Here is a 10289-nt window from a genome sequence, read left to right on the forward strand (position 1 = left end):
CTTGTCTGTCTTGCCTTCCTTCCTTCCTTCCTTCCTTCCTTCCTTCCTTCCTTCCTTCCTTCCTTCCTTCCTTCCTTCCTAAAGCAATAATGTGAATTTGAGCCAGCAAAATATTACAAACAGAAAAATATTTAGGGGAATTTGAACATTGACTATAAGATGCTGAATACATTTCAAAAACGTATTTGGTGTGGCCTTGGCACAAAACAGATCCATGGAGTAACACTGTTACCATGTCGGCTACAGTTTTGCAGGAAGTCTAAGTCAGTTGCTTAGTGCTTAAGAACAGCTTCCAGAAACAGTGTATGGAATCTCACTCTACAGGGAGTTGAAATGTTTCCTTCCCAAATAAACAGTAATCAGCAATAAACAGCCTGAGAAAACAAGGTTGGACTTCATTTATATACTGTGATGTGAACTCCTCATGGGGTTCATGGACACTCAGAGAGTAGCTACTTATCAGCCAGCTTCTTTTCACCACCCTTTCTTATCCATCCTGTTTAGCCCTAGGAGGGCTTAATTATCTAGCTTCCTCACCTGCCTTTCTGGGTTTTGTTACCTAGGCTCTCCAGGTAAGTTGGGAAAGCCAGCAGGAGCCACTCATAAACAAGACAGGTTTTTTTTTTTTTTTTAATCTGAATTCCAATTACAGATCATTGACTATGCCTCAAGAGGGTAGAGTTGTCCCCATGCAAGCTGCATCCGAAGCCCACATTTGCTCTGCAAGCAGATAGTTTAAAGAACCTGTGACATGGAAGTCTGTAACTGTGTCTTGAGATTCCTGTTGGGTAACAGCTGAAGTACAGGAACAGGCAAAGGGAAATCCAGAGGCCAACCTAGTTAGATTCACAAGCTCTTCCTTCTTCACAGATCAGATGTGAGGAGTTCACATCACAGTATATAAACGAAGTCCACCCTTGCTTTCTCAGGCTGTTTATTGCTGATTTCTGTTTATTTGGGAAAGAAACATTTCAACTCCTGAAAGTGTCCAAGAAAAATAATTAATGTTTATTTTAGAAGAGAATAACTATGCATACCTGAAAACGTCTTATTTAAAACTACTATTTAAATGCAGCCACTGAGTTACCTGCAATGGAACAACAGCTGGACCTACAAATTAACATGCAAACAGAAGTGGGTTTTCAATATAAGCAACCAAAGTTTGTACCTAAATTATCATAAACAAGAATCAGAACCACAGGCTGATACACTTTGATTTTTTTTCTCTATTGAAATGCTTGACATGAAGCAAGATTCTCCCCCACCCCCGCCCTACACTGTCTTTCATCTGCCTCCTTCTACTTTTCTTAATACCTGTTGTAGTTAAAAGTCTTGGAGTTGGGGAAAAAGAGACTTAAGAATTCAAATCCCAGCTTTGAAACTTTAAAGCTAAATGCAAATCTTGTAACTTCTTAAGCTTTAGCTTCCTCAGTTATAACTAACAAGTTGCTGGGATTAAAGGAAATAACATACATAAAATGTTTCTCTCTCCCTGCCTTCTGTCAGTGTTCCATGTTCTTGCTGCAGTCAAAGCCTTTTATGCCCTCCACTTCTCTATTCGGGACCACCCAAGTTGTGTAGCTGCCCTCAATGCCACCCATTCCGTTATTTTAAATTTAGGGAAAATATTCTCTCCAGTATGGATTCACATGCTCATTGATTTTTATTCTATGCCTTCAGTTCTTCAGTGGCCTCTCAATGACAGGAAACAAACATTAATTCTGGTATGCAGCTCCATTTTTCTTTCCAAATTCACTCTTCACCATCCTCAACCACCTATCCACACAAGATTCTCCATATGCTATTGGAAGGTTATCAAAGACCTTGGTACCTATAATGATTTTTCGCCTACAGAAAAATAGCTAAGTACCTATCACTCAGTTTCTGTGGGGGAGTTGCTGTTTTGAGGGTTTTAAAGACCTGAGTACACAGTTCTCACAGCATTTAGCACCTAAGTAGGTACTTTGCTCAGCCTGGCCTTCCATCTTTGTTGGGCATTCTTTAGCTCATGAACTTCCTTAAACCCACATGAAGATATGCAGGAGGTAACCAATAAAGGCTATTAATTAGATGAATAAATGAAAGATCTACACAAGTTTTTCTCTTTATTTCTAGATAATAGAAGACAGAGCACCCTTTCTTGTTTCTGATGAGAAGTCATGTGTATAGCATTGACTGTTATAAAAAAGAAAGTTATTGTCTGTTACATTTATTTTGGGGAGATTTTAATAATTTTATATTTATTTGTGTGTGTGTGTGTGTGTGTGTGTGTGTGTGTACATTTATATGAATACCACAGCTGCTTGAGCACCTTGTCCTAGTCTGTCCTCCCCCCATGCTATTTCCAGGGATTGATCACACACATGTTGTCAGACTTGCAACCGATTCCTTTATCCATCAAACCATTACACTGAAATGTAATGCAAAGAAAGTTGTTTCAAAATATATTTTCAAGAATCTTAAAGCATGCTAAGAAGAAAGTAGCTTTGATATAATACAACTTTTTATACAATAGACAGGACTACCTCAGTGGAAATGCACAGTGACATAAATGGTGGTAGAATTACTAATCGGGCGGCTGTATAAATGTCATTGGAGGTAGGTCTTGCCTCTCTATGCTTTGTGGTAAATGGAATGTATAAAAAAATAATCTTTTATATTATTGTCTTGGTCCCATGGCATGGAAAGTCTCTCTACCTTTAACCATGAACACAGTTGAAGATTAGATCTTCTTAGTCTGTGTTTCCTAAAAAATTTAAAATCTTGGATACTAATATTATTCACCCAGTCATAGACAAGTAAAAATCTGATTATCTGTTAAATATCCCCAATCACAGAAACTAGTCAGTGACTATATAATAAATTTTATTTAGAAAAATAATATCATCCTGAGTGAGGTAACTAAATCACAAGACTCTTGATATGCACTCTCTGATAAGTGGATATTAGCCCTGAAACCTAGAATACCCAAGATACAACTTCTAAAACACATGAAAATCAAGAAGGAAGACCAACTCGTGGATACTTCATTCCTCCTTAGAAAAGGGAATAAAATATCCATGGAAGGAGTTGCAGAGGCAAAGTTTGGAGCTAAGACGAAAGGATGGAGCATCCAGAGACTGCCCCACCTGGGGGTCCATCCCATAATCAGTCACCAAATGCAGACACTATTGTATACACCAGCAAGATTTTGCTGAAAGGACCCTGAAATACCTGTCTCCTGTGAGGCTTTACCAGTGCCTGGCAAATACAGAAATGGATGCTCACAGTCATCTACAGGATGGAACACAGGGCCCCTAATGTAGGAGTTAGAGAAAGTACCTAAGAGCTGAAGGGGTCTGCAACCCTATAGGTGGAACAACAATATGAACTAGTCAGTACCCCCAGAACTCGTGTCTCTAGCTGCATATGTAGCAGAAGATGGCCTTGTTGGCCATCATTGGGAAGAGAGGCCCCTTGGTCTAGCAAACTTTATATGCCCCAGTACAGGGGAAAGCCAGGGCCAAGAAGTAGGAGTGAGTGGGTAGGGGAGCAGGGTTGGGGGAGGGTATAGGGGACTTTTGGGATAGGATTTGAAATGTAAATGAAGAAAATATCTAATAAAAAATTAAAATAAAAAAAGAAAAATGAAAAATAAAACATTACCTGATCTTCCTACTATGTCATTAAAGCCTGTTCATGTTGATGCCTATTTAGCTATGCATGCATATAATAGAGTTTAGAAAAACTCATCCTGGTTTGCCTATGGTGCCTCTTTACAAAAGCATAACGAGTGTTCTTTCCTTTAATCTGCTGCCTTCAATTCATTTCTGACATATTCCCAGTATTTAAATTTAGGTACTGGGGACTTAGTTTTCTTATCCTTACACTGATCCCTCCATTCTTCCTGGGGTCCCTGTGTTGATAGTGCTTACAGTATGGTGAAGGAAGGAAGGAATGATTGAAGCAGAGGAGTTGGCAGTATGTTGTAAAACAGACAGTGTATCTAGAGGTAATCTGTTCTGTGAATGCATTTTTTAAAAACCTTTACATCATCGCATTCCCTGACTTAAAACCCATCTTTTAAAAATGTGGTAAAATATCTCATAGTTCTTAGCATTGGCATGGATTTGTATATATTGATTTTGCCCCTTCACTTAGGACAAGGACAGCTGAGAGGAAAATGTCATTTCTTCTTTTCAGCTTTCCTTCTTTTGGGCCTGAAATAGTACTCTCAGAAATGAGGTATTAATTAGTATAATCCGTCACCTACAGGGTAGGTGTAAGACTTTGTAAAATAGTTTGGAATTTAACTTCCATTTATAATTCAGACTCTCTACCTTCCTCCATTCTTTTTGAAACTCAGGTTTCATAAGACAGGGTCTGATTGTGAAAAAGAGCTCTGTACCTGAAATCCATCTCTAAGGCATTCATGCAGGCTTTTGAATTTCACTCAGCTAATTTTCTGCATTAGAATAGTCACCACGGTCTTCTCCCAGCTTTCCCTGAAGTGTCAGTTCTAAATGATAATCTCAAAATTCACATTTTTAATGTCTCTCTCCTCCGTTCATTTTGCATAAGCAATGACCACAAAACTCAGATTTGTTGCTTTCTTGACATTTCTATTTTGCAAAACTCCAAGAACACAGTCTTTCCTTGAGGTTATCATAGTTCTGGTGTTTAAACCATTTCTTACCAGTAAGGGCTCAGGGTTTTACCCCATTCTAGGAATGAAAAATGTTCCCACCTATCATTTCAACGTGCCTTTAATGAAGTGCTATTATAATTACATTGTAAGTAGCTAATTAAGAAGGAGCTCAATGTACTGCTGAAGAGAATGCTCTGTATCCAGGGACTTAGTTTTATTCTTTATTAGGAGTTACAAATAAAGCAATTAATTCAATAACCCCAACTCACTCCAATCAAAACTCTGACCGGATATTTTTATTGGCACAAGATTTAAGATATCAAAACTGAACACTGGACATCCCATTTCCTTCATACTCATAAGGTTTTTGGTATTATCCAGTTCATGAGTAAGAGACAAACAGCACAGAGCCTGCCTTGTTTAGAATAAGGAGCACTTTACATTCAGTTGGAATGACACAAACTGTTGCTTTCATTATTTATAACACCATCAGAGCAGGTATTTGTTTCTTTTTTAAACAAACAAACAAACAAACAAATAAAAATTTTCTCGGCATGAATCAGTTCAGCCACGGATCAATGAGATGTTCCCAATGTGTTTCCTGTTTTTCACTTGTTTGAAGCTCCTTTGTCTGCCAGCAGTAGCAAAGATAAGTCAACCAATGTGTTACACACACACATACACACACACACACACCCCACACACTACATACCACGTTCCCTATGCATATCTACTAGTTGTTTATACACTATGCTACTGACAAGTTTTTTTTTTTTCCTTAAAATATAATGGGATGATATACAATGGGGAATAAAACAGGTCTTAATTAATTTAACACATTTTTTCCCACCAGATTTTTAAGATCAAAATTTATGAAGCTATAAGCTTCTAACTTTATTGATGGAGAAAGCAATGTATGGATTCTAAGATTCAAATGACTAAGTTATATTATCAAGGTTAGTATAAAATTATACTTTGGGAAACACAAAACCCAAGAATGTGGAATTGAGTGGAGTACTTGGGGCCTTATGATTCAAGTATAGACATCTGAATTATTCCCCAGTACCTTGAACACTGGATATATATGCTTAAAACAGAATATGGCTGAAGTTGATTCATGATTCAATGAAGAGGCTAGCTACCTATTGTGACTCAGATCCAACTATATGTTAAACTCTTCGTACTCTCAGAATGTGACCTGATTTAGAAAGAAGGACATGGGGAATGTAGTCAATTTAAAGCTGTGCCATACTGATAGAGCCTAGGTCTTAATTCACTATGACTAGTATCCTATTATACAAAAAGTAACAGCAGAGATTGAGAGCCAGAGCCAAGGGAGACAGCAACCTGAAGACTCAGCATAATAACTTTATTTATAATGTTGGACTACAGGGATTGGCTGGGGCTACCAGAATCTAGAAGAGGTAAGAGTAATCTGCAAGGTTTTGAAGGAAGCATGGCTCTTGCCAACTCTCTTTTCAGATGCCTAAACTCTTAAACTATGCAAAACACCTGCCTTTCCTATTAAACTTCCCTCTTTGTGGAATTGCGTTGCACTGGTTTAAAGAAACTGTTATACCTTCTGATTGAGTTCTCTGCCTTCATGTTGGCTCTGGTTCCTTTATCAGTCTTATTTTTTAGGTTCTCTAATGTTGATAGAGAAATATATTTCTTATATTACCTGCATCAATTTGTTCAGGTGTTACTGGTAATTAATTTATTACTCCTGATTTTGTTTGTTTTGTTTTTCTTACAGTTACTTGGGATTGGTAGATGATCAGGATCAATTTCTTCAGACAAAGAAATATTCCTATCTTGAATATCAGTCAAAAGAAAAGTCACGAGGAGTGTATTAGTTCGGAATATTTTTAATACTCAAGTGTAGGTAGTTTAAAGAACGTATCCTTGTTTAACTTGATATTTAGAAAAAACTCATTTTAGCACTTTTAAAAATACATGTTAAGTTGTGGGTTTTAAATGAGCATAAATATTAGTCATTTTGTTATCTGAAAACCAGGAAATCCTTTTGGATCTTTGGTGAAATGGGCTAAGGTCATAGGGATCAGAAAGGCTTTATCTAGGGCACTTACCCAGACAAAGGAGGAAAAACAAGTCCAGAGGAAAGGTTAAGGCAACATGGTAGGAAATCAGAAATCTAGGGCCAAGAAGTGGGAGTGGGTGGGTAGGGAGTGGGGGGGGGGAAGGTATGGGGGATGTTTGGGATAGCATTGGAAATGTAAATGAGGAAAATACCTAATAAAATAAATTTAAAAAAAAAAGAAGGCAGCACAGGTAAACTGTGTGGGAGAACAAAGAAATCTGTCCCATCAAGTCTTTGTCCATTGAGGCTTTTTGGAAGAAGACATTGAAGTTGTATTTTGCACAGTATGGCATGAGCCTTAGGCATAGAAACTGTATTCTGCTTACTCTGCCAGCCACAAATGAGTAATTAACTGTGATCCAGTCCTGTGTTTCTAACTTCACAGTTTAAGACGACTCTGTATGGTACAAAACTCAGGATGGAAATTGGAGATAGAAGAAAGCTAAGCAAATTCATGATTCCACATTTAACTATTAGCTCTTGGTAAGTCACAGTCTGGAAGAGAAAGTTAATTATATTTATTGCTATCATTTTACCCTTTGGGGCTATAGCTTTTGTTAGCTTTGAGCCCGGAAGAAAAGTGATTTTACCTTTTGTCTCTGTAGCAAGTTTAAGGCCCCAAGCTCCCTTTTAGTTTTATTTTTAACCAAGTTGTGACAAGCAGGTAGAGGATTGCTTGCTAAAATGCTGCTTAAACATTTTAAGCTTCCTTTTCTAATATTTCCATCCTCATTGCCCACATCAACAGACCCTTCCAGGCAAAAACGATTGTGCGTCTATTGACCTATGGAACACAACCCAGTGTGGTGCCTGTGTGGTCCATTGTTACAACAAATACACATCCCTTGCTCTAGTAATTGCCTTCTTTCACTTTCTGTAATAGTTTCCAATGAGAGTACCAGACTTGCTCTTGGTATGAAAAATCATAACATTATCCTGATAATTGTTCTTTGACAAGCCTTATTCACAGATCAGATTATCTGAAAATAGGCTTAATTTCAAATTATCTGAATGGCTATGTGCAGCTAGGTCAACAAGGCAGTATCGAGGATGCTAATTAGTAACTGAAAACACAGATGACTTTCAGAGTGTTGTGAGACAACTAAAGGTTGGTCTCCTTATCTAAAGATGGATAAAAAGAATCTTAAGTGTTTATGTAGATAGAGAGATAGATGGAAACATAGATAGATGATAGATAGATAGATAGATAGATAGATAGATAGATAGATAGATAGACAGACAATTAGTATACAGATAAAATAGATACATAGATTCATAAATAGATCTATTATAGTTGATTGGTAGATATACAGGTGATAAATGATATATAGATAGACAAGAGTTAATTGATAGTTCAGTTAATTGATAGATAAATAACAATAGATAGGTAGGTAGGTAGATAGATAGATAGATAGATAGATAGATACATACATACATACATACATACATACATACATACATATATACATACATATACACGTACATGGTTGATAGTCTGGATAGGGTATTCACTTAGCAAATGTTGATGAGTGCTAAGTTTTTCTAAAGTCTCATATCTTTTCACTGAAGAGCTAATAATTAAGAGTTGAACTCTGGATAAGACTACATCACCCCCTTAGTTGGATAAAATACAGTAGGAACATATAAACATACAGATACTAGACAAATTTGGAAATTACATAAAGCAGCTGAAACCCACCTATAAAGTGCAGAAATCAGAAAAGAAGATTAGACAATTTGACATAAGAACACCAAAGTTTCTTGACAACTTTCACTGCGTCAATGGAGCATGAGTTTTCAGAATCAAGGAAGAATGAGTTCTGCTTAGCCCCATGATGAAACAGTGCAGAAAACCCACATCAGTTCTGAAAAAGTCTAGTTATCATAGATGAACAGTAGGAGGAATGTGAGAGTAAAAGCTAGAGCAAGAGTGAGCATGTTCAGATTCACCTGCTGAGGAATGGCTTACATCTTGGAGCATTTTTGGCCAAAGGGGTTTCATGATACCCCCAAAGCTTCTTAGGCTTTTGCCAAGGCTATGATTACTCTCTACAACCTGATGGTAAGATACTATTGTTAAGGTCCACATTTACTTATATCATCAAACATAGATATGTGGTGCCTAAGAAGAAGCGTTATCCCTCCTGACTATTGTTTGCCTTTCTGGAAAGTACTATGCATGCTACTGATGGAGACAAGCCATCCATATTACCCGGCTACACACCCTGTGATCTACAACAGTGATCTGCATTTAAGATCTATTAGTACACTAGTGGTACAAACGTTCTGGGAGGAATCAACCATTCTTTGACTGAATTTTAGACCCACTCTATGTGGTAGAACCCATACTTGCTAAAGTGGCCAAAAGTCTAATACTTGCTAGGTTATGGGCCTAGGGAAAAACTTAATATTCTTCTGCCATATGATCATAACAATACAACGACTACAAACAACATGCTTCTATGTCCATAGGTGACTCTCTTGCTTAATAGAACATCAAAGAAGCTCCTTACAGCAGTAGATGAAAATTAAGATAAAGACTTGCACAGGAAAATGTGCAGAGAATGAAAGCCTTTGGAGTACTTAGTCCTAAGTGGGATGTCTTCACTAAATCCCTTCCCTCAAGGCTCAGGGATCCATGGGAAAGAGAAGCTAGAAAGATTATCAAAGCCAGAGGTGATAGATGACTACACTAAAGTTGTGTCTTCCAAAGACAAGGGCAGAAATGCATAGAAATTCATAGAGACTGTGAACTGCATTTAATACTAGAAACTCCATTTGGTGACTTGCACATTTTTGTTCAAGCAAAACAAGGTCCCAACACTAAAACAGGGAAGTAGACTTACTTCCTGTAACCGAGAATCTATGGGCCTTTGATGCTCTCTGGCAAAGGGAATGTTAACATTCTCCAATAGAGTGTCACTGGGTATATCAACCATACCCCAGGTTAGGACTCATGACCAAGAAGACTTGGCCAACACAAAATGATCCCCAGGTTTGTTTAATATTTCGGGGGTTTTTTTTGGTGGTCTTTTTGTTTCATTTTGTTTGTGTCTCATTATTCTTTTGATTTTTCTTAATTTGGTGGGGATTTTTTCCCTTATGTTTTGTTTTGTACTAAATGGGGGGGGGTATGGATAAGGAGGTGATAGAGTCTAAGAGTTAGGGTGGGGTAAACATAATCAATCTTTATTTTCTAAAACCATTAAAAAAGATAACACATAAGAAGGAGATTACTTCCTAAGTGGTTCTTTGTGTACACTGACCAGTGCTCCTTTTTAACCCACAGAAGTTACTCTTCTTCATATGAAGTCATATGCTGTCAGCACTAGTATTTTTAGATGAAGCTCAGAGACATGCTGTTTTCAATAGCTTCAGTTATTACCATGTAGAGCCAAGATGTAATTTATTTCTATCTTTAGTATTTGTAATTTTGATATTGTACTGCAGTACATTGGCTTGGAAAACAGGATTGACATTTTGAGTGTGTAGTTATGAGTACAGTACCCACTGCCCCTCATCTGGGCAGTACATGGTTTGGTGGAGATCAAAGAAGTTTTA

Source organism: Mus musculus, chromosome 6 (genome assembly GCF_000001635.26).
Source record: "Mus musculus strain C57BL/6J chromosome 6, GRCm38.p6 C57BL/6J".
NCBI lineage: Eukaryota > Metazoa > Chordata > Mammalia > Rodentia > Muridae > Mus > Mus musculus.